Source organism: Mustela putorius, unplaced genomic scaffold (genome assembly GCF_011764305.1).
Source record: "Mustela putorius furo isolate JIRA1106 unplaced genomic scaffold, ASM1176430v1.1 tig00000765_pilon_pilon_pilon, whole genome shotgun sequence".
NCBI lineage: Eukaryota > Metazoa > Chordata > Mammalia > Carnivora > Mustelidae > Mustela > Mustela putorius.
Genome location: NW_025421470.1, coordinates 2,856,221 through 2,875,825, shown reverse-complemented (window position 1 = coordinate 2,875,825; position 19,605 = coordinate 2,856,221). Strand labels below are relative to the sequence as shown.

The following is a 19,605-nucleotide window of genomic DNA, read 5'->3' as shown; positions in this document are numbered from 1 at the left end:
ATGAATGGCAAAGTCAGAGTTTGGTGCAGAATATGAACAAGATGATCATGGAGGAGCTCGTTTTACCTGAAAGCAAGAAAGTTATTGAGAATTAGTAGGGTATGTTAAAGGCTCTAATCGGTAACTAAAGGGGCTTGCATTGGCCAAACATGGGATAATTTGGAACATCAAAAAATATATGCATTTATATGAAACTCTGCTTATTTTTTTTAAGTTTTTTTTTGATTTATTTACTTGACAGAGATCACAGGCAGGCAGAGAGGCAGCCAGAGAGGAGGAAGCAGGCCAGGCTCCCTGCTGAGCACAGAGCCTGATGCGGGGCTCAATCCCAGGACCCTGAGATCATGATCTGAGCTGAAGGCAGAGGCTTAACCCACTGAGCCACCCAGGCGCCCTACTCTGCTTATTTTTGAAATGTTCAAACCCATGAGGTGATAATGTACTAAAAAATTGGTCACTGTTGGAGAATGCTGGGGAATCAGCGCAGTATTCTGAAAATTGACAGCCAGCCGGAAGGCAGCAAGCTTTAAGGAGCCGTCACTGGGGCTGCAGCCTGGAGGTTGGCCTTGGGGGTGGGGTGGGGGTTGGGAAGGGTGGCCGCGGGAGAGAGGTCTGGAGGCATTGCTTGTCGGTCAGGAAATGGAGATGTGAGGGGGTGCTTCACCCCTGTCCAGTGGGGTGAGTGTTTCTGTAAATCTGTGGAATGAGAACAGATTCTGGAAAATAATCTTCACAGTAGCAATTCAGAGCCTCTGTCACCCAGCATCTGAACCCAGATGCTTACAGCAGTATCAGGAATCTGTCCCCCGTTGTCCGTCTGCGTTGGCTACAATGTATGTTTCTTGTATGTGTCCATGTGGCATGAACAAGGAGTTCTTTCCTTTTCAGTAATTTGTGTTACGGTATTTTGGAGATGCCTGACTTCTAAACCTTGACTGTGGGAGGTGCCGCGTCTGCTCATAAACATGAGGCTGTCATTTTCTTTCGAGTCTCGTGAATGTCTGCGGAGCACTTGCGCGGGTGGGCAGGGTCCCGCGCTGCGTCCTCGCGGTGGTCGGAACGTTCCCGCTGGCTCAGGGGCCGCCGCCCGCCGCCCGCCTCCACGCTGAGGGCTTCTCAATCATACATGGGATTCATGAGATTAACACGGAGGCATCAAAGTCCTGCGGGTTACCAGATACTGTGCCGATTTCCCTGTGAGTTCTACAGTCATGTTAGAAACAAGGTTCCTGTATTCTCAGAGATCATGTGTCAAAGGCACAGCAGGGCTGCGAGCCAGACAGAGCGACCTCACAGAGGTATTTGACCTCTGAGGTCCCTGTCACCAATGATCTACCAGAGTGTTCTGGTTAACCACTGGTGTGAATCCCGTCACCCCATAAAACAACCGTTTCCTTATGCTCAGGGCTGCCTGGGTCCGGAATTTGGGGAGGGGAGCAGTGGCAACGGCCCCTCTGCTCCAGGTGGTTGATGGGGTACCGAGCTGGGAAGACTCAGGCTGGTGGTGGCTTGATGGCTAGGGCTGGAGTCTTGGGAGGACTTTCTCACGTCATTTCCACTGCTTTCTGGTTCCACTTGAGTCACTGAGATCAGCCCAGATTCAAGAGCTCAGCTCAGTGGGAGGAATTAGGGGGTACCTTTTAAAAGGGCCTCACATGGGTCGTGACATATGGAGTATACATTCAGGTGATAGTTCTTCTCTCTTCCCCCTCTCTACCCTTCGTACAAAATGAAGAGTGAGCCTCTTAGAACAAATTTTCCACGCATCCGTGCATCAGCATGGGCTGTGTGAGTCGGCCTATAACACAGCTTTGAGACGATGTTCTTCCAAATTGGTAGAGATTTCATCTTTTTTTTTTTTTTCAAAGATTTAATTTATTTGTTTGACAGAGATCACAAGTAGGCAGAGAGGCAGGCAGAGAGAGAGGAGGAAGCAGGCTCCCTGCGGAGCAGAGAGCCCGATGTGGGGCTCGATCCCAGGACCCTGGGTTCATGACCTGAGCCGAAGGCAGAGGCTTTAACCCACTGAGCCATCCAGGCGCCCCAAGATTTCATCTTTTGAGTGCTTCTGCCTTAACCAGCTCGGTCACCAAGAGTCAACGTGCGCATGTGGCTGACCCGGAGAGCGTGTGCGCTGGACGGGTGCGGCGTGCTTAGAGAGTAGCACCAAAGCCCAGTTTCACCAGCACTTGCAGGAATTGATAGTGTTCAGAGGTTTTTATAACAGTGTCAATATTACTAAGGTTTGTGCATTTTTGGTACTTCTTCAAGCCCTGGCAGGTCTAATGTCTTATTTCTTCTGTTCCATTGGCCTGTTAATTGGTTCTTTGCCATTACCCAATGTGGCCTCGTAGGGCATTTTGGAAGTTGGCATGTCCTCAAGCTTTCAAGAGAAACTCAGCGATGCGTGGAGGCGTGTTCCCCATATGCATATTACAGTAGGCCTCATTTCTCAAAAATGCCGGGAATCTTGATTGGGACTGCAGCCCTGTGACTTACAGGTAATGACACATGCCAAGAACAACGGGTACACCCTCCGTGAACCGTCAGGAGAGGCAGCCCCGCAGAGCGGGCGGGTCCGAGGTTAGTGTGTGCGAACCGGGGGCATTTCTTATCCAGAAGCCCACCGGAAAGTGCAGTAACAATGAGATACTTTGGACAGTGGCGAGAAAAACCAGAAGATATTTAGGAATAAATCTGACCAGGAATACAGTAGACCTCCACGGAGACCATCGAACTTCCTGGGGTTGCAGGAGGGGGCCTTAGATGGGGTGACCTGGTACTAGAGAGATGCCTCTTTTCCCCAGATTGGTCCATAAACACCTTTTGGACGTTGTTGTAAGGTTGTGTCTTGACAGCAGGGACCCTGACCTGTCCACTACTCCATCCCAGCCGTTAGAATACAGAGAGGACGGTCAGTGAATATTTGTGGACTGAATGAAGTCGTGGCAAATGTGTGCTCTCCCTTTCCCCTGGACGGTTGCTGGGAGCCCTTTCCAGGCGGCTCTTGGATGAAACCGTCCTGTTAATGATTGATGACGGGGAACTGTAATTGATTTCACCCGTCCCCTGTGGATGACATACAGGTTCTCTTTCCATTTATTATTAAGGTGCCTAAAAAACATTGTGAGCGTGTAGCTTTTCTTGCTGTTAGTTTTTAACGCCCTTTGACGTGAGGCTTTTGAGCACAGGGAAGATTTTTTGAGATTATTTTAAATCGACATGTTTTTAGGCTGCAAAGTTACAGCCCTCTTCTTTTCTTATGCTTTATGTGGACTTCGTTTTTTTTTTTTTTTTTTTTAAAGATTTTATTTGTTTATTTGACAGACAGAGATCACAAGTAGGCAGAGAGGCAGGCAGAGAGAGAGAGGAGGAAGCAGGCTCCCTGCTGAGCAGAGAGCCCGACTCGGGGCTCGATCCCAGGACCCTGGGATCATGACCCGAGCCGAAGGCAGAGTCTTTAACCCACTGAGCCACCCAGGCGCCCCTTTATGTGGACTTCGTAAGTTTTATTTTTCTCTGTGTAACTTGGTAAATTTTGGGGCACCTGGGTGGCTCAGTGGGTTAAGTCTCTGCATTTGGCTGAGGTCATGATCCCAGCGTCCTAGGATCGAGTCCCACATCCGGCTCCTTGCTCAGCAGGGAGCCTACTTCTCCCTCTGCCTCTGCCTGCCTCTTTGTCTGCCTGTGCTCGCTCTCTCCCGCCTCTCTCTCTGTTAAAAAAAAAAAAAAAAAAAAAAGCTTGCGTAGATGAAGAATGTTTACAGTCTCTGTACATTTCTCTTTTACACCTTTTCACTAAAATTAAAAATCATGTCTCAAATCAGAAGCTTAATTATGTATTTTATTTATTTATTTAAAAGATTTTTATTTGTTCGGGAGAGAGAAGGAGATTACAAGTGACAGAGAGGCAGGCAGAGAGAGAGGGGGAAGCAGGCTCCCCGCTGAGCAGAGAGCCCGATGCGGGGCTCGATCCCAGGACCCTGAGAACATGACCTGAGCCGAAGGCAGAGGCTTAACCCACTGAGCCACCCAGGCGCCCCTATATTTTATTTATTTTTTTAGAGATTTATGTGTTTATTTGAGAGAGAGAGAGGGCGGTGGGAGTAATAGAGGGAGAGAATCTTCCAGCAGACTCCCCCCTGAGCAGGGAGAGCCCAAGGCAGGGCTCCATCCCAGGACCCTGAGTTCATGATCTGAGCCGAAACCAAGAGTCAGATTCTGAACCAGCTGAGCTACCCTGGTGCCCCAATTTTACATTTTAAACTAGGTTCAAGGCTAAAATGTAAGATTAATTGGCCAGATTTTCTTTCTTTCTTTTTTTTTTTTTTAAATTTTATTTATTTATTTGAGACAGATAGTGAGAGAGAGCATGAGCGAGGAGAAGGTCAGAGAGAGAAGCAGACTCCCCGTGGACTGGGAGCCCGATGCGGGACTCGATCCTGGAACTCCGGGATCATGACCTGAGCCAAAGGCAGTCGTCCAACTGAGCCACGCAGGCATCCCAATTGGCCAGATTTTCTTAAATACTACAAATACCTTAAAGGTCAAATACATAGTTCATTCTAAAGCTTAAATTAAAAATATTAAAATCTAAATCTTTCATACGGCTTAATGCCACCCCCAAGGCAATAATTAAATCCTCTCAGACAGGGGCTCCTGGGGGAGCTCAGTCGGGGAAAAGTCTACAATGGGCTCAGGTCATGATCCCTGGCTCCCTGCTCAGCGGGAAGCCGGTTTCTCCCGTGTCCCTGCCTGTGGCTCTGCCTACTTGTGTTCTCCTCTGTCAACAAATAAAATACTGAAAAAAAAATGCTCTCAGGCAAGTAGGAGTTCCCATGTGGGGGACCCACGCTGGCCGAAGGGTTGTGGCCGGGATGAGGAGAGAGGCCCTGCGCGGTTAGGGCCTCTGCCTGCCCTCCGCCCTGCCGTGCCGTGCTCCCCAGCCCGCAGGAAGCCTTCCCGGATTCGTCCACCTGCTCTGAGCACAAAAGACTTCGCCGCCACTCAGATTCAGTCTGGTTTATATCTGTTCTTTTCTGGAAAAAAAACAAAACAAAACTAAATTTTGTCCCATCCGCCTGGACAGGAATGCCTAGAAACATTAAAATGCCTGCCTGTTGGATTCGGGCCACATTCCATACTTTGATCTGCCTTTAAGGTCACGACACTAACACTGTATTCTTAGGCTGATTCTGAAAAGAGTGTAACACTTTTTATGGCAGTTTGTTCGTGTGGCCGAAGTTACTTGGTCCCTGAGTCTCAGGACCCCTTCAGGTTCCAGGTTTGATTTCACCTCTGCCAGCAAAGTGTGGGACCCTTGCTGGAGTTTAATCATTGCTAGATGAAAAACGGTTATTACTTAAAAATTGGTGATTCTTTCATTACTGGTGCGAGTTTTAGTGTTTCTGTACATGAAGATCAGAAGATTGTGTTTTCTTCGTCCGTATTAGTCTGGCCAGAACTCTTGAAAGGGTAGCAAAGGGACAACATCAGTACATGCTGCGGCCTTTTTTCTTACTGGATGAAACCTGCAGAGGTAGAACAGACGGAACTACGGGCAGCCCTTCACCAGCGCGTACCGTCAGGACACTGGTTGACTTCCTGCCAGCTGGAGGATGGGGCTCCGTGGGATGGTAGGAAGTTAAGGCAGTGTCGGGGCGCCTGGGGGCTCAGCGGAGTAAGCCGCTGCCTTCGGCTCAGGTCATGATCTCAGGGTCCTGGGATCGAGCCCCCAGTCGGGATCTCTGCTCTGCAAGGAGCCTGCTTCCCCCTCTCTCTCTGCCCGCCTCTCTGCCTGCTGGTGATCTCTCTCTGTCAAATAAATAAATAGTCTTTTTTTAAAAAAAGAAGTTAAGGCAGTGTTGCTGGAGTTTGAACATAATAGGAACTTACTTTTCCGTGTAATGCAGGGAAGAAATGGGGATTAATTGATGGTTTCAAAACTCCAGTTAGCCCGGGATTTTGCATCCTGCCTCACAGAGCAGTTAGGGACGCGCGAGCCGACCGCTCATTCTTGTTGGCTGCTGTGAGCTGATTTCCCAGTTAATGCTGGGTTTCCCTCGGGCGCTCAGACGGTGGCTCGGGCCTGGCGGGCCTGGCAGCCTGGAGGCCTGCACCTGAGCCCAGAAGTGGTGCAGGGTGAGCCCCGCGGAGGCTGCTGGGAGCTGGTTGCCCTGTCGGGGAGTGGGGTTTGGAGGGGGCTCCGCAGGTGAGGAGCAACACTCTTGTGGGTGCCCCTCCATGGGCGGGTGCCCTCTATGGGGTTCGGGCGGGTGGTGGGATCCCCTCAGCCTCTTGAGCCAATGGCGCCACCTGCTGGCGCCTCCCTCCCGTTCTTCGGTGTCTGTCCTGTAGGAATGTGGGTCCCCCTCCTGCTGTGTGTTAGTCACAGAATTCCCGCCACCCCCCAGCCCCTTAAGAAAAATTCCTCGCGTGGTATTCTGTTGTAGAGGGAGCACGGGTTTTCAGAGCATTTGGCACAAATGACACCTAAATTCCATTTAGAATGGTTGTACCAGTTATATCAGACTTTGTGGTTTTGCCCAGTTTTGATAGAAGAACTGCAAATCCATCCGTCTTTGAGGGGTGCCTGGGGGGCTCCATTGGTGAAGCCTCTGCCTTCAGCTCAGGTCATGGTCCCAGGGTCCAGGGATCAATCCCCGCATCGGGCTCTCTGCTCAGCAGGGAGCCTGCTTCCTCCTCTCTGTCTGCCTGCCTCTCTGCCTACTTGTGATCTGTGTCTGTCCAATAAATAAATAAAATCTTTAAAAAAATATCCATGTGTTTTTGAACAAAATTCTGACTTTTCCCCAATATGTATTATGAACATTTGGAGACGGGAAGTTTGAAAGAGTAGGACGGAGACCCCTACCAGCTGGATTTAGCAGTCGTTGACTCTGGCCGCATATTGTTCGGCTGTGTGTGTGCCTGGGACCATCTGAAGTACATTCTGGGGGTTGTGACCACAGCCCGAAGCATCACAGCCCGAAGCATCACAGCCCTTGCTTCTCAAACCGAGTGTTTCCTACGAGTGAGAAGCGCTGTCGGTGGCTAACAGCCCTCGGCTCCCCCGTCGGCCCACCCACTCCACGCGTCTCCCCCGGGGCCCCTGCACTGCGTCCGGCAGCGTTTGCACTGTGCTCGTTTGGTGGTTCCGTCTTTACCCCCTTGAACCCAGAGCACACCCTCACCTTCCTAGTCCTGCAAGTGTGAAACGTTAAGCAACTTCTTGCTTTGAATTTCACTCTTACAGAGAAGCTGCAAAAATTGGTCAAAGACTTCCCGTCTGCCTTCCCCGGTGTTAACATTTTGCCAAGTCTGTGCCCGCCCCCCCCCCCCCCGCCCCGTGCCTCACTGTGTGTGTGCGCATGCGTGCACATGCATACACACGCACGTGTGCCCGCAGCGTCGAGAGCGAGCCCGTCACAGACACGAGGCCCCTGGAACGTCAGTGTGTGTTTCCAAGCAAGGATAGCGTCTTTAACCGTAGCGCAGTGATCAACACCAGGACGGTAGCTGGCAAGGTAGCCTTCTCGGCGGGATGTAGATGTTGCCCGTCGTCTCACTAGGGAGCTTTAAAGCAGGAAGGAAGTAACAGCTTGGGGGCCCAGGACCCAGGTGAGGATCACACCTACTCACCTGTCACTTCCCTTTCTGGAGAGGTCCGCCCGCCCTCTCACGCTGGCGCTTGGGAAGCTTGCTGGCGGGTTCCTGTGCAGGCGGTGGTTTGCGGGGACAGCCTCAGGATTGGGCAGGGCTACGTGGTGGGGTCAGGTGTCATCTGTCCTTTCTGCGGGGGCTGTGATGTTCTGTCTCATTACCGATGAGGGGACTTGTCACCATCTGGTCAGGATGTTTTCTCTTTGTGGTGAGGCTCCTGTTTTCCCCTGTAAGTAACAGTAACTGTGGCTTGTCTCCGGGGACCCCGTGCGTCTCCGCCTCCTCACGCCCTGCGCTGCCCCGTGGTGGTTCTTGCCTGAAGGAGCGATTACTGTGCCCGGAGCCGTGATGATCAGATGTACCCTCCTGTACGCGCTGGCCGGGACGCCGCGCTCACTCGGAGCTTTCCACCCCCCGCTTGTTTATCCCTGTACGTGTGTCTGCCAGAACGGACTCAGCAGTGCTTTGCTTTCTCTCGTTTTTACTTCGACCACCCCGTGCTCATCGCGGCGGGTGCGCCCCCAACCCCCATCCCGTCTCCCCCGTCCCGTTGCCCACCTCCCCTCTGATGACCATCAGTTTGTTCTCCATAGTTACGAGTCTCTTTCCTGGTCTGTCTCTCCCTCTCTCTCTCTCTCTTGCTTGTTGTTTCTTAAATCCCGCGTGTGCCTGTAACCGTGAACTCCTGCGGCACTCGTCTGCCTCTGACGGACGTAGCTCACTCAGCCCAATACCCTCCAGCTCCATCCGTGGTGTGGCCGGTGGACCACAAGAGCTCATTCTCTGTTATGGCTGAGTGGTGGTCCGTTACACACACGCGCGCGCACACACGCGCACACACACACCCGCCCCCAAACATGTTCTTTCCCCATTCGTCAGTCAGTGGACGCTTGGGCTGCTGCCATATCTTGATTATGTAGATACCGCTGCTCTCAACATAGGGGTGCGTGCATCCCTTTGATTTGGTGGTTTTTTAAAACATTTTTTGTTTTAATTTTTTAAAAATTTAACTTCAGTTAATTAACACATAGCGTATCATTAGTTTCAGAGGTAGAGCTGAGTGATTTGTCAGCTGCACAGCACACCCAGCGCTCCTTACATCACATGCTCACCCCCGGGCACCCTGCCCCTCCACCCTGCCCCTCCAGCAACCCTCAGTTCGATTCCTGTGATTAAGAGTTTCTTATGGTTTGTCTCCCGCTCTGATTTCCATCTTGCTTTATTTTTTCCTCTCTTCCGCTATGATCCTGTTTTGTTTCTCTAATTCCACATATGAGGGAGATCATGTGATAATTGTCTTTCTCTGATTGACTTATTTTGCTCAGCATAATACCCTCCAGTTCCATCCACGTCACTGCAGATGGCAAGATCTTAATTTTTTGACGGCTGCGTAGTATTCCATTGTGTGTGTGTGTGTGTGTGTGTGTGTGTATACATATATGTATATGTGTATATAGACCAATACAAATCCATTCATTTGCTGATGGACATCTCGGTTCTTTCCATAATCTTTCCATAATCTTTCTTCCATAATCTTCCATAATCTATCTTCCATAATCTTTCTAATAACCTAGGTTTGGTTATCGTGGACATTGCTGCTATGAACATTCGGGTGCACGTACCCCTTTGGGTCACTCCATCTGTATCTTTGGGGTAAATACCCGTTAGTACGATGGCTGGGTCGTAGGGCAGCTCTATTTTCAACTTTCTGAGGACCCTCTGTGCTGTTTTCCAGAACGGCGGCACCAGCTTGCGTTCCCACCAACCGTGCACGAGGCTCCCCTCTCTCCGCATCCTCGCCAGCATCTGTCGTTTCCTGACTGGTTGATTTAAGCCATTCTGACCCGTGTGAGGTGGGATCTCACTGTGGTTCTGATGTGTATCTCCCTGATGCCGAGTGACATGGAGAACTTTCTCATGTGTCTGTTGGCCATCTGGATGCCTTCTTTGCAGAAATGTCTGCTCATGTCTTCTGTCCATTTCTTGACTGGGTTAATTGCTTTTGGGTGTCAAGTTTGATAAGTTCTTTATAGATTTTGGATATTAGCCTTTTATGTGATAAGACATTTGCAAATATCTTCTCCCCTTCTGTAGTTTGTCTTTTGGTTTTGTTGACGTTTCCTTTGCTGTGCAAAAGCTTTTGATCTTGATGAAGTCCCAGTAGTTCATTTTAGCTTTTGTTTCCCTTGCCTCTGAAGGTGTGTCTAGCAAGAATTTGTGGGATGGGGTGGAAGGGTTGGGGGGGATTGGGATGGGAATGGGGTAACTGGGTGGTGGACATTGGGGAAGGTATGTGTTGTAACGAGCACTGGGTATTATACAAGACTGATGATTCACAGACCTGTACCCTGGAAACAAATAAGACATTATATGATAATTAATTGAGTTTAAATTGAAGAATAAGAAGTTGCTGTGGTCAAGGTCAAAAAGGTTGCTGTCTGTGTTCTTTAGGATTTTGAAGGTTTCCTATCTCACATTTAGGTCTCTCTCTCTCTCTTTTTTTTTTTTTTTTTTAAAGATTTTTAATTAATTTATTTGACAGACAGAGATCACAAGTAGGCAGAGAGGCAGGCGGGGGGGGGAGGGGAGCAGGCTCCCGGCTGAGCAGAGAGCCTGATGCAGGGCTCGATCCTAGGACCCTGAGATTATGACCTGAGCCAAAGGCAGAGGCTTAACCCACTGAGCCACCCAGGCGCCCCTACATTTAAGTCTTTTATCCATTTTGAGTTTATTTTTGTGTGTGGTGTAAGGAAGTGGTCCAGTTTCATTCTTCTGCATTGGGGTATCCAATTTTCCCAACACCGTTTGTTGAAGAGACTGTCTTTTTGCCTTTGGATATTCTTTCCTGCTTCATCAAAAATTAGTTGACCATAGAGTTAAGGGTCCATTTCTGGGTGCTCTACTCTGTTCCATTGATCTATATGTCTGTTTTTGTGCCAGCACCGTACTGTCTTGATGATGACAGCTTTGTGATAGAGCTTGAAGTCCGGCATTGTGATGCCACTAGCTTTGCTTTTCTTTTTCAACATTCCTGAGGCTATTCAGGGTCTTTTTGGTTCCATATAAATTTTAAGATTATGTGGTCCCAGCTCTGTGAAGAAATGCTGATGGTACTTTGATAGGGATTACACTGAATGTGTAGATCGTTCTAGGTAACAGCCATTTTAACAATATTTACCCTTCCAGTCCATGGGCATAGAACGCTTTTCCATCTCTTGTGTCTTCCTCAACTTCTTTCAGAAGTGTTTTTTGATTTTCAGAGTACAGATCCTTTTTGGTTAGGTTTATTCCTAGGTATCGTATGGGTTTGGGTGCATTTATAGATGCGATTGACTCCTTAATTTCAATCTCTTCTCATCGTTAGCTTATACAAATGCAGCTGGATGCAACAGGATGATTCTGTATCCTGCCACTTTGCTGAATTCCTCTGAATTCTGGCAGTTTTGTGGTGGAGTCTTTCGGGTTTTCCACATAGCGTATCATGTCGTCTGCAAAGAGTGAGAGTCTGACTTCTTTGCTGATTCGGATGTCGAACCGGTTCACTCTCGCAGCCCTGGAATAAATCCCACTTGGTCCTGGTGAATCATCTTTTTGATGTACTGTTGGATCCTACTGGCTAGTATCTTGGTGAGAATTTTTGCATCTGTGTTCATCAGGGATATTGGTCTGTAATTCTTTTTGGTGGGGTCTTTGTCTGGTCTTGGGATCAAGGTCATGCTGGCCTCATAGTCTGAGTTTGGAAGATTTCTTTCCATTTCCATTTCTGTTTTTTTTTTTTTTTGAAACACCTTCAGAAGAACAGGTATTAATACTTCTTTAAATGTTTTGTAGAATTCCCCTGGGAAGCTGCCCAGCCCTGGAGTCGTGTTTATTGGGAGATTTTTTATGAGTTCTTTAATTTCTTGAGGAATATGTGTCTGTTTGGGTTTTCTCTTTCTTCCTCTCCTATTCTGAATGACAATTGTGGTAGTTTATATGTTTCTAGGAATGCATCCATTTCTTCGAGATTGTCAAATTTGCTGGTGTATAGTTGCTCATAATATGTTCTTACCATTGTTTGTATTTCTTTGGTGTTGGCTCTGATCTCTCCTCTTTCATGCATGATTTTATTTATTTGGGTCCTTTCTCTCTTCTTTTTGATAACTCTGGCCAGGGGTTTATCATCCTATTAATTCTTTCAAAGAACCAGCTCCTAGTTGATCTATTCTGTTCTTTTGGTTTCTATTTCATTGATTTCTGCTCTAATCTTTATTATTTCTCTTCTACCGTTGGATTTAGGCTTTATTTGCTGTTTGTTCTCCAGCTCCTTCAGGTGTAAGGTTAGGTCGTGTACTTAAGACTTTTCTTGTTTATTGAGAAAGGCTTGTCTTGCTATTTATTTCCCTCTTAGGATGGCCTTTGCTGCATCCCAAAGATTTTGAACAGTTCTGTTTTCATTTTCACTTGTTTCCATGAATTTTAAAAAAATTCTTCTTTAATTTCCTGGTTGACCGTTCATTCTTTAGTCGGACGCTCTTTAACTTGCATGTATTTGTGTTCCTTCCAAATTCCTTCCAAATTCCTGCTTGTGATTGAGTTCAAGTTTTAAACTGTTCTGGTCTGAAAATATGCAAGGAATAATCCCAGTCTTTTGGTACCAGTTGAGACCTGATTTGTGACCCAGTAGGTGATCTATTCTAGAGAATGTTTCATGTGCATTCGAGAAGAATGTGTTCTGTTGCTTTAGGATGAAGTGCTTAAGTATATCTGTGAAGTCCATCTGGTCCAGTGTGTCATTCAAAGTCCTTGTTTCCTTGTTGACCTGCTTACATGATCTGTCCATTGCCATGACGGGATGGCTGAAGTCCACTTATTATTGTATTGTTACCAACGTGTTTCTTTAATTTTGTTATTAATTGGTTTATATAATTGGCTGCTCCCATATTCGGGGCATAAATATTTACAATTGTTAGATCTTCTTGTTGGATAGACCCTTTTATTATGACATAGTGTCCTTCCTCATCTCTTATTACAGTCTTGATTTAAAATCTGGTTTGTCTGATATGAGGATCGGCACCCCGGCTTTCTTTTGATGTCCATTAGCGTGATAAATGGTTTCCCACCCCCTCACTTTCAATCTGGAGGCATCTTTGCAGATAGTGTATTGATGGGTCTTGTTTTTTTTTTTATCCAAACGGATACACTGTGTCCTTTGATTGGAGCATTTAGCCCATTTACATTCAGGGTAATTATTGAAAGATATGAATTTAATGTCATTGTGTTACCTGCAAAGTCACTGTTTCTGTATATTGTCTCTGTTCCTTTCTGGTCTTTGTTACTTTTGGGCTCTCTCTTTGTTCAAAGGATCCCCTTTAATATTTCTCGTGGATCTGGTTTATTGATCACAAATTCTTTTAGTTTCTGTTTGTCTTAGAAGCTCTCTATCCCTCCTATTCTGAATGTCATCCTAGCTGGACAAAGAATTTTTGGCTGCATATTTTTCTTATTTAGCACCCTGAGTACATCATGCCAGTCCTTTCTATCCTGCCAGGTCTCATGGACCGGTCTGCTGCCAACCTTATGTTTCTAGCGATGTAGGTTAAGAACCTCTTGTCCTGAGCTGCTTTCAGGATTTTCTCTTTATCTCTAAAATTTGCGAGCTTCACTATTATATGTGGAGGTGTTGCCCTATTTTTATTGATTTTTTGAGGGAGGTTCTCTGTGCCTCCTGGACTTGAATGCTTGTTTCCTTCCCCAGATTAGGGACATTTTTAGCTATAATTTGTTCAAATAATCCTTCTGTCCCACTCTCTCCCTCTTCCTCTGGGACCCCATTTATTCCAATCTTTTTTCTTTTTTTGTTTTTTTAAAAGATTTTATTTATTTATTTGACAGCGAGAGATCACAAGTAGGCAGAGAGGCAGGCAGAGAGAGAGGAAGGGAAGGAAGCAGGCTCCCCGCCGAGCAGAGAGCCCGATGCGGGACTTGATCCCAGGACCCTGAGATCATGACCTGAACCGAAGGCAGCGGCTTAACCCACTGAGCCACCCAGGCGCCCCGTATTCCAATCTTTTTTCACTTGGAATTGCTAATCTTTCAGATCCTTCCCTCATGATCCAGTAGTTGTTTCTCTCTCTTTTTTTCAGCTTCCTTATTCTCCATCATTTTGTCTTTTAAATCACTGACTCTCTTTTGCCTCATTTGTCCCAACAGAGCCTGGGACAATTTTTTAAAATTTTTTATCACACCTCATTAACAGCCTTTTTTATTTTGACCTGATTAGATTTTAGTTCTTTTACTTCTCCAGTAAGGGATTCTCTAGTGTCTTCTATGGTTTTTTTCAAGCCCAGCTAGTATCTTTATAATCGTTATTTTGAATTCTAGCTCTGATAGTCTACTAATATCCATATTGACTAAATCTTTGGCAGTGAGTACTGCCTCTTTTTCTCTCTTTTGGAGTTCTTCTGTCTTATCATTGTATCCAGGAAAGAGTAAATGAAAGAAAGAGAAAATACAGAAATAGCAACTACAACACTAGAAAAATGCACACTAAACAAATCAGAAAAGAGCAGAAACCAAAAAAAAAAAAAAAAAAGAATCAAACAAGTTGAACAGAACAATAAACTAGATCCCCAAATAGGAAAGAAACACACACACACACACACACACACACACACACACACACAAAATTGAATACAATGAAAGGAAGCCAGAAATGAAAAATATATATGAAGTGTAAATGTAAAAATAAAAATGAAAAAGACTTAAAAAATTGACAATATAAGAAAATAGCTAAAACGGAAATGAAGTGTAAAACTGAAAGACTAAAGAATCACAAGAAAAAAGCCACAAATGCCTTATACTGTTTTCCCCAAGAGCCGGAGTCTTGCAGTTCTGTACAATCAGTAAACCTGCTGTCAACCTGAAGTTCTGCTGATTTTCGGGGAGAGGTGCCTGTTACGCTGATTCTCAGGTGACTTTGGCCTGGCAGAGATGCCCCCCACTTGCAGGGGGCCTGGCTCAATGTAAGTGGCTCCAGGACCATGGGGGATGAAAATGTTGGCGCCCCAATCTCCAACCCTGGAGCAGAAATTCGCTCCCCCCACTCTTCGGGAGCCCCCGCGGGAAAGCAGTCATTCTTTACTCCCTGAGCTTACCGAGCCTGTGGCTGAAAGTTTTTATCTCAGACGCGTGACCCTGTCTGGAGTCTCCAAACTTTGCAGACTCCTGTGGTGTGCACCCATGCTGCTCCTCCAAGGGCAGGGAAGGGTGTCTCAGCCCAGATCTGCTGCTTGCTAGGAACCTGCTCGGAGAACAGTGACCTGACCCCACAATGGTTCTCCGTTTGTGGCAAGACTGAGCAGAAAGTTCGTGCCTGGGGTCACTGATTGCAGTCAACTTCCTGCTCCAATGCCTGGGAACCCTGCCACCCTTGGGCACCCCCATTCTTCTTGTGACCCTGGGAACCCTGAGACCACACTGTCCCACCTGGGGTTCCGGCTCACTTGGCCCCATGTGTGCCTTTCAGGTGTCTAAAAGTTCTGATTTTGTGTTCACTGCGTGTAACACTCTCCAGTAGCTGGTTCCAGAGGCTCCCTCCGCCTGTGTTTATCTTCCGCTGTATCTCTTGTCTGTGTGCCTCCTACTGTGCAGAAAGTGGCCGCTTTTCTATTGGTAGAGTTGCAGCGGTTCTCAGATCTCTCGTTGATTCTGCAGTGTTCAGAATGATCTCGTAACTGTCTCGCTGAATTCCAGGGACCAGATAAAATTAGGGTCCCCTACTCCTCCTCCGTCTTAACTCCTCTTGAATTAGTGGTTTTGTATTTTCAGGGTAAATACCCAGTAGTGCGATTGCTGGGTCATAGGGGAGCTCTATTTTTAACTCTCTGAGGACCCTCTGTGCTGTTTTGCAGCGCGGCTGCCCCAGCTTACATTCCCACGAACGGTGCACGAGGCTCCCCTTTCTCGCATCCTCGCCAGCACCTGTTGTTTCTTGTGTAATCTTAGCTGTTCTGACAGGTGTGAGAGGGTGTCTCATTGAGGTTTTGATGTGCATTTCCCCGATGATGAGTGTGTCTGTTGACCCTCTGGATGTCTTCTTTGGAGAAAAGTCTGTTCATGTCTTTCCATTTTTTAATTGGATTGTTTGGTTTTGGGTGTTGAGTTTTATAAATTCTTTAACTATTTTAGATCATAACCCTTTTTCAGATACGGCATTTGCAAATATCTCCTCCCATTTCATAGGTTGCCTTTTGGTTTTATTGATTGTTTCTTTTGCTGTGAAGAAGATTTTTTTCCTTCTTTTAAAATTTATTTTATTTATTTATTTTTTAAAAAGATTTTATTTATTTATTTGACAGACGGAGATCACAAGTAGGCAGAGAGGCAGGCAGAGAGAGAGGAGGAAGCAGGCTCCCCGCCGAGCAGAGAGCCCAATACAGGGCTCGATCCCAGGACCCTGGGATCATGACCTGAGCTGAAGGCAGAGGCTTTAACCCACTGAGTCACCCAGGCACCCCATCTTCTTCTTCTTTTTTTTTTAAATGAGATCCCAATAGTTTATTTTTGCTTTTGTTTCCCTTGCCTCAAGAGAGATCTAAAAATCTAAAAACATGTTGTTATGCTTGATGTCACAGAAATTACTGCCTGTGCCCTCTTCTATGGTTTTTATGGTTTCAGGTCTCACATTTAGGTCTTTAACTCGTTTTGAATTTATTTTTGTGTGTGGTGTAGGAAAGTGGTCCAGTTTCATTCTTTTGCATGTAGCTGACCAGTTTTCCCAATGCCATTTGTTGAAGAGACGGTCTTATTTCCATGGGGTGTTTTCTCCTGGTTGGTTGAAGATCAATTGACCATAGAGTTGTGAGTCCATTTCTGGGCTTTCTGTTCTGTTCTGTTGAGCTGTGTGTCTATTTCATGCCAGTACCATACTGTCCTGATGACTACAGCTTTGTAATAGAGCTCGAAGTCTGGAATTGTGATGCTGCCAGCTTTGCTTTTCTTTTTCAAGATTACTTTGGCCATTTGGGGTGTTTTGTGCTTTCATACAAATTTTATGCTTGTTTGTTCTAGTTCTCTGAAAAATGCTGGTGGTATTTGATAGGGATTTCCCTCAGGGTGTAGATTGCTTTGGATAGTATGGACATTTTTTTTAAAGATTTTTTTTTTTTGGTAAAGATTTTATTTATTTATTTGACAGACAGAGATCACAAGTAGTCAGAGAAGCAGGCAGAGAGAGAGAGGAGGAAGCAGGCTCCCTGCTGAGCAGAGAGCCTGATGCGGGGCTCAATCCCAGGACCCTGAGAACATGACCTGAGACGAAGGCAGAGGCTTAACCCACTGAGCCACCCAGGCGCCCCTTTTTTAAAAAGATTTTATTCATTTGATACAGAGTGAGGACAAGCCAGGGGAGCAACAGGAAGAGGGAGAGGGAGAAGCAGATTCCCTGCTGAGCAGCAAGCCTGACGCAGGGCTTGATCCCAGGACCCTGGGATCATGACCCGAGTGGAAGGCAGACGCCTAACCGACTGAGCCACCCAGACCTCCCCCCCTTTTCTGCAGTATGCTTTTTAACTCTGAGTCACTGTATTGCTGCAGGAAGCTCTTGGTATGTGTCCTTGCCAAGGGGTCTCGTCCATCAGGTGCACTTGTGACTTCGTACCTAAATCATGGGGGGCCTCTTCTTTTACGGTGATGAAAAAGGCTTTCAGAGTCGAATGCAGGGCACTGCTGACACGTGTGGGGAGTGACTCCGTGGGTGCGGTGCCGCCTCGTCTCCCACGGGCTTTGCTTTGTGGTTGAGTGTCGCATCTATTCTAGAAGAGTGGGTTGGAGCAGGAGACTCGAGGCCTCTGGATCAGCACCACTTCCCTGCCCATGTCCCCGTGGGCAGTGCAGCGAGGGCTGCATGGCCGGCTTCACGCAGGCGGGCTGTGCCCGGGGGAGGACCCTGCACCTGGAGCCTACACAGTGCCCTGCTCGTTCTCTGCAGTTGCCGCTGTTTGGACTTGGCATAACTGAAAGCCAGTGTAAGCTCTGGACACCGACAGCCGAGGAGACGCAGACTTCTTCTGACACAGGTGTTTCTGGGCCGGCATGACTTTGATCTAGAGCTGTCTGCTGTAGAGTGAGGTTCGGCATTGGGCCGGGTCCTGGGAGATGGACGTCAGCCGGGGGAGAGAGGCAGCTCCGGGCTTGGCTCGCCGGCCCGCGCGGGCCCAGAAGGCATGCGTCTTCCTTCCTTGGTTTGTCTATTCTTTAAATGCGAGTTTTCTAAAATACTTTCTTTTCCACTTTGAGCAGCGTTGGACTTTCAGACGGCTGATGGCAGGAAACCTCCGTTTCCATTGTGCAGCGCTGACATAGTGAGGCCCTGGCCGCCCGGGGCCTTCCTGGCCGAGTGTCCGGGCCTGGCCCGTCTGCCCTGGACGGCGGCGCTAGCAGCCCCCTGCGTTCGTGTCGGGTGAACTAGAATGTGCGGAAGCAGCCCCAGCAGAGGTGCACCGGCCCGAGGTCTCCACGGCCGAGAAAGTGAAGCCGTGAGCGCGGCAGCTGTCCCCGCCGGCCACTGCAGGGTTCGCCGAGAGAGGCGGCCTTGCCCGTGACCGATGGCTGGTGCGCGCGGGGGCTTGAGTGCTCGCAGGGCAGCCGTCACTGGCGCTGGGAGCGGGGGGCTGCCCTGCTCTCTGCAGGCCGGGGTTGACTGAGACCCAATCGGCCTCGGGAGTTTGTGTGCCCGTGGCCGCCAAAGGGACCGTGGCCGAGACCGGAGAAGGCTGAGCGCGGCCCGTTGGTGCGGGCGCCGGGCTGGATAGAGCTGGGTGAGGCAGGCATCCAGACCTCGCTGTCATCTGTCCGCGGTGGGCTCTGTACGTCGTGATCGGACACGGTACCGGTCGTCGAGGCCACGGCAGGACAGGGGCCTTGGCCCTGAAGGAACATGCAGTGTGCAGAGAAGCCATGAGGCCCGTGGCACCGAGCACGGTCTGTGAGGCCCCGGGAGACAGATGTGCGCCAGGTGTGGGTGAGCGCTGGGCAGACTCTGGGGTGGCTGCGTGGATGATGAGGATATTTGCCTGCTGGCCAGGCCCAGAGAAGGCCGGAGTGTTCCAGCCGAAGTCCCAGGCTGGGGGCGTGCCAGGCCAGAGGAGGAATAGCCTGGCGCTCTCTGACTGCTGGCACGGCTCCCAAGGGGACAGGGCTGGCCGGGGTGCTGCTGCGTGGGGTTTTCACCAGATTTGCGTTTCTAAACGGTGGACAGTGGAGAGGAGCAGGAGAGACCAGATGTTCCCGGGAGCCCCTGCTGCGATCGGGGTTGTGGGAGGGGGAGTGCTGGTTGGAGTCACCATCCTGGGGTGGAGGGGAAGGCCAGCTTTGGGTCAAGGCAAAGACCATGGGGAGGTGCCCAGTGACGGGTTTGCCTCTGTCTCAGGACAGAGGCTGCCAGGGGCAGAGAGGGCAGCTCGGGTCTTGACTCCACGCGAGTTCCTTCCCTGGGGCTGGCCACGTCTTGCTGTTCTGTCCCCCCCGCTCCCCGCTCCGGTCAGGCCCTCCTCCCCGCAGCACGTGGACACACCCCTGCAGGTCCCCGTGGCCACAGTCAGCTGTGGTGACATGGCTAACACCCCCTCCTCCGTCTGTCTTCTCTGGCGTCAGCCGTGCCTCCTGGCTCTGTGTCTGTCCTGCCGGCGGCGGCTCCCCATTCTGTACCAGGTGTCCCAGATTTCCCGACCTCCGGACTTACGTGGCCCACCCCCTCTCCCCGGGCTGGCCTCACCCAAGCTGGAGGCCCTACGTGCTGACGCAGTGTCCTGGGGCTGCCGGAACGAAGTCCCACACACCGGACGGATGAAAACAACAGAAATGTGCTTCCTGGCCCTTGAAGTCAGCCTGGCGTCGGAGGCGCCAGGTCCTCCTCTCGCCACTCCTGGTGCTCTGGGCGTTCCTGGCTTGTGGCAGCATCAC

At 48.8% G+C, this 19,605-nt stretch overlaps 1 protein-coding gene across 7 annotated transcripts in view; it reads left to right on the top strand.

Moving 5' to 3' along the window:
• The window catches only part of PKNOX1 (PBX/knotted 1 homeobox 1), a 62,834-nt gene that overhangs the window by 10,396 nt on the left and 32,833 nt on the right, over positions 1–19,605 (top strand). Inside the window, exons 1-2 of one of the 7 annotated variants that reach the window (XM_004762235.3) lie at positions 17,003–17,720; positions 17,944–18,664. The exons of 4 other annotated variants lie outside the window; for them this stretch is intronic. The gene's annotated coding sequence lies outside the window, so the exon portion shown is untranslated. Of the gene's footprint in view, positions 1–17,002; positions 18,665–19,605 lie in introns of those variants that run through there. 2 more of the 7 variants (XM_045084420.1, XM_045084419.1) reach the window with 2 other exon arrangements.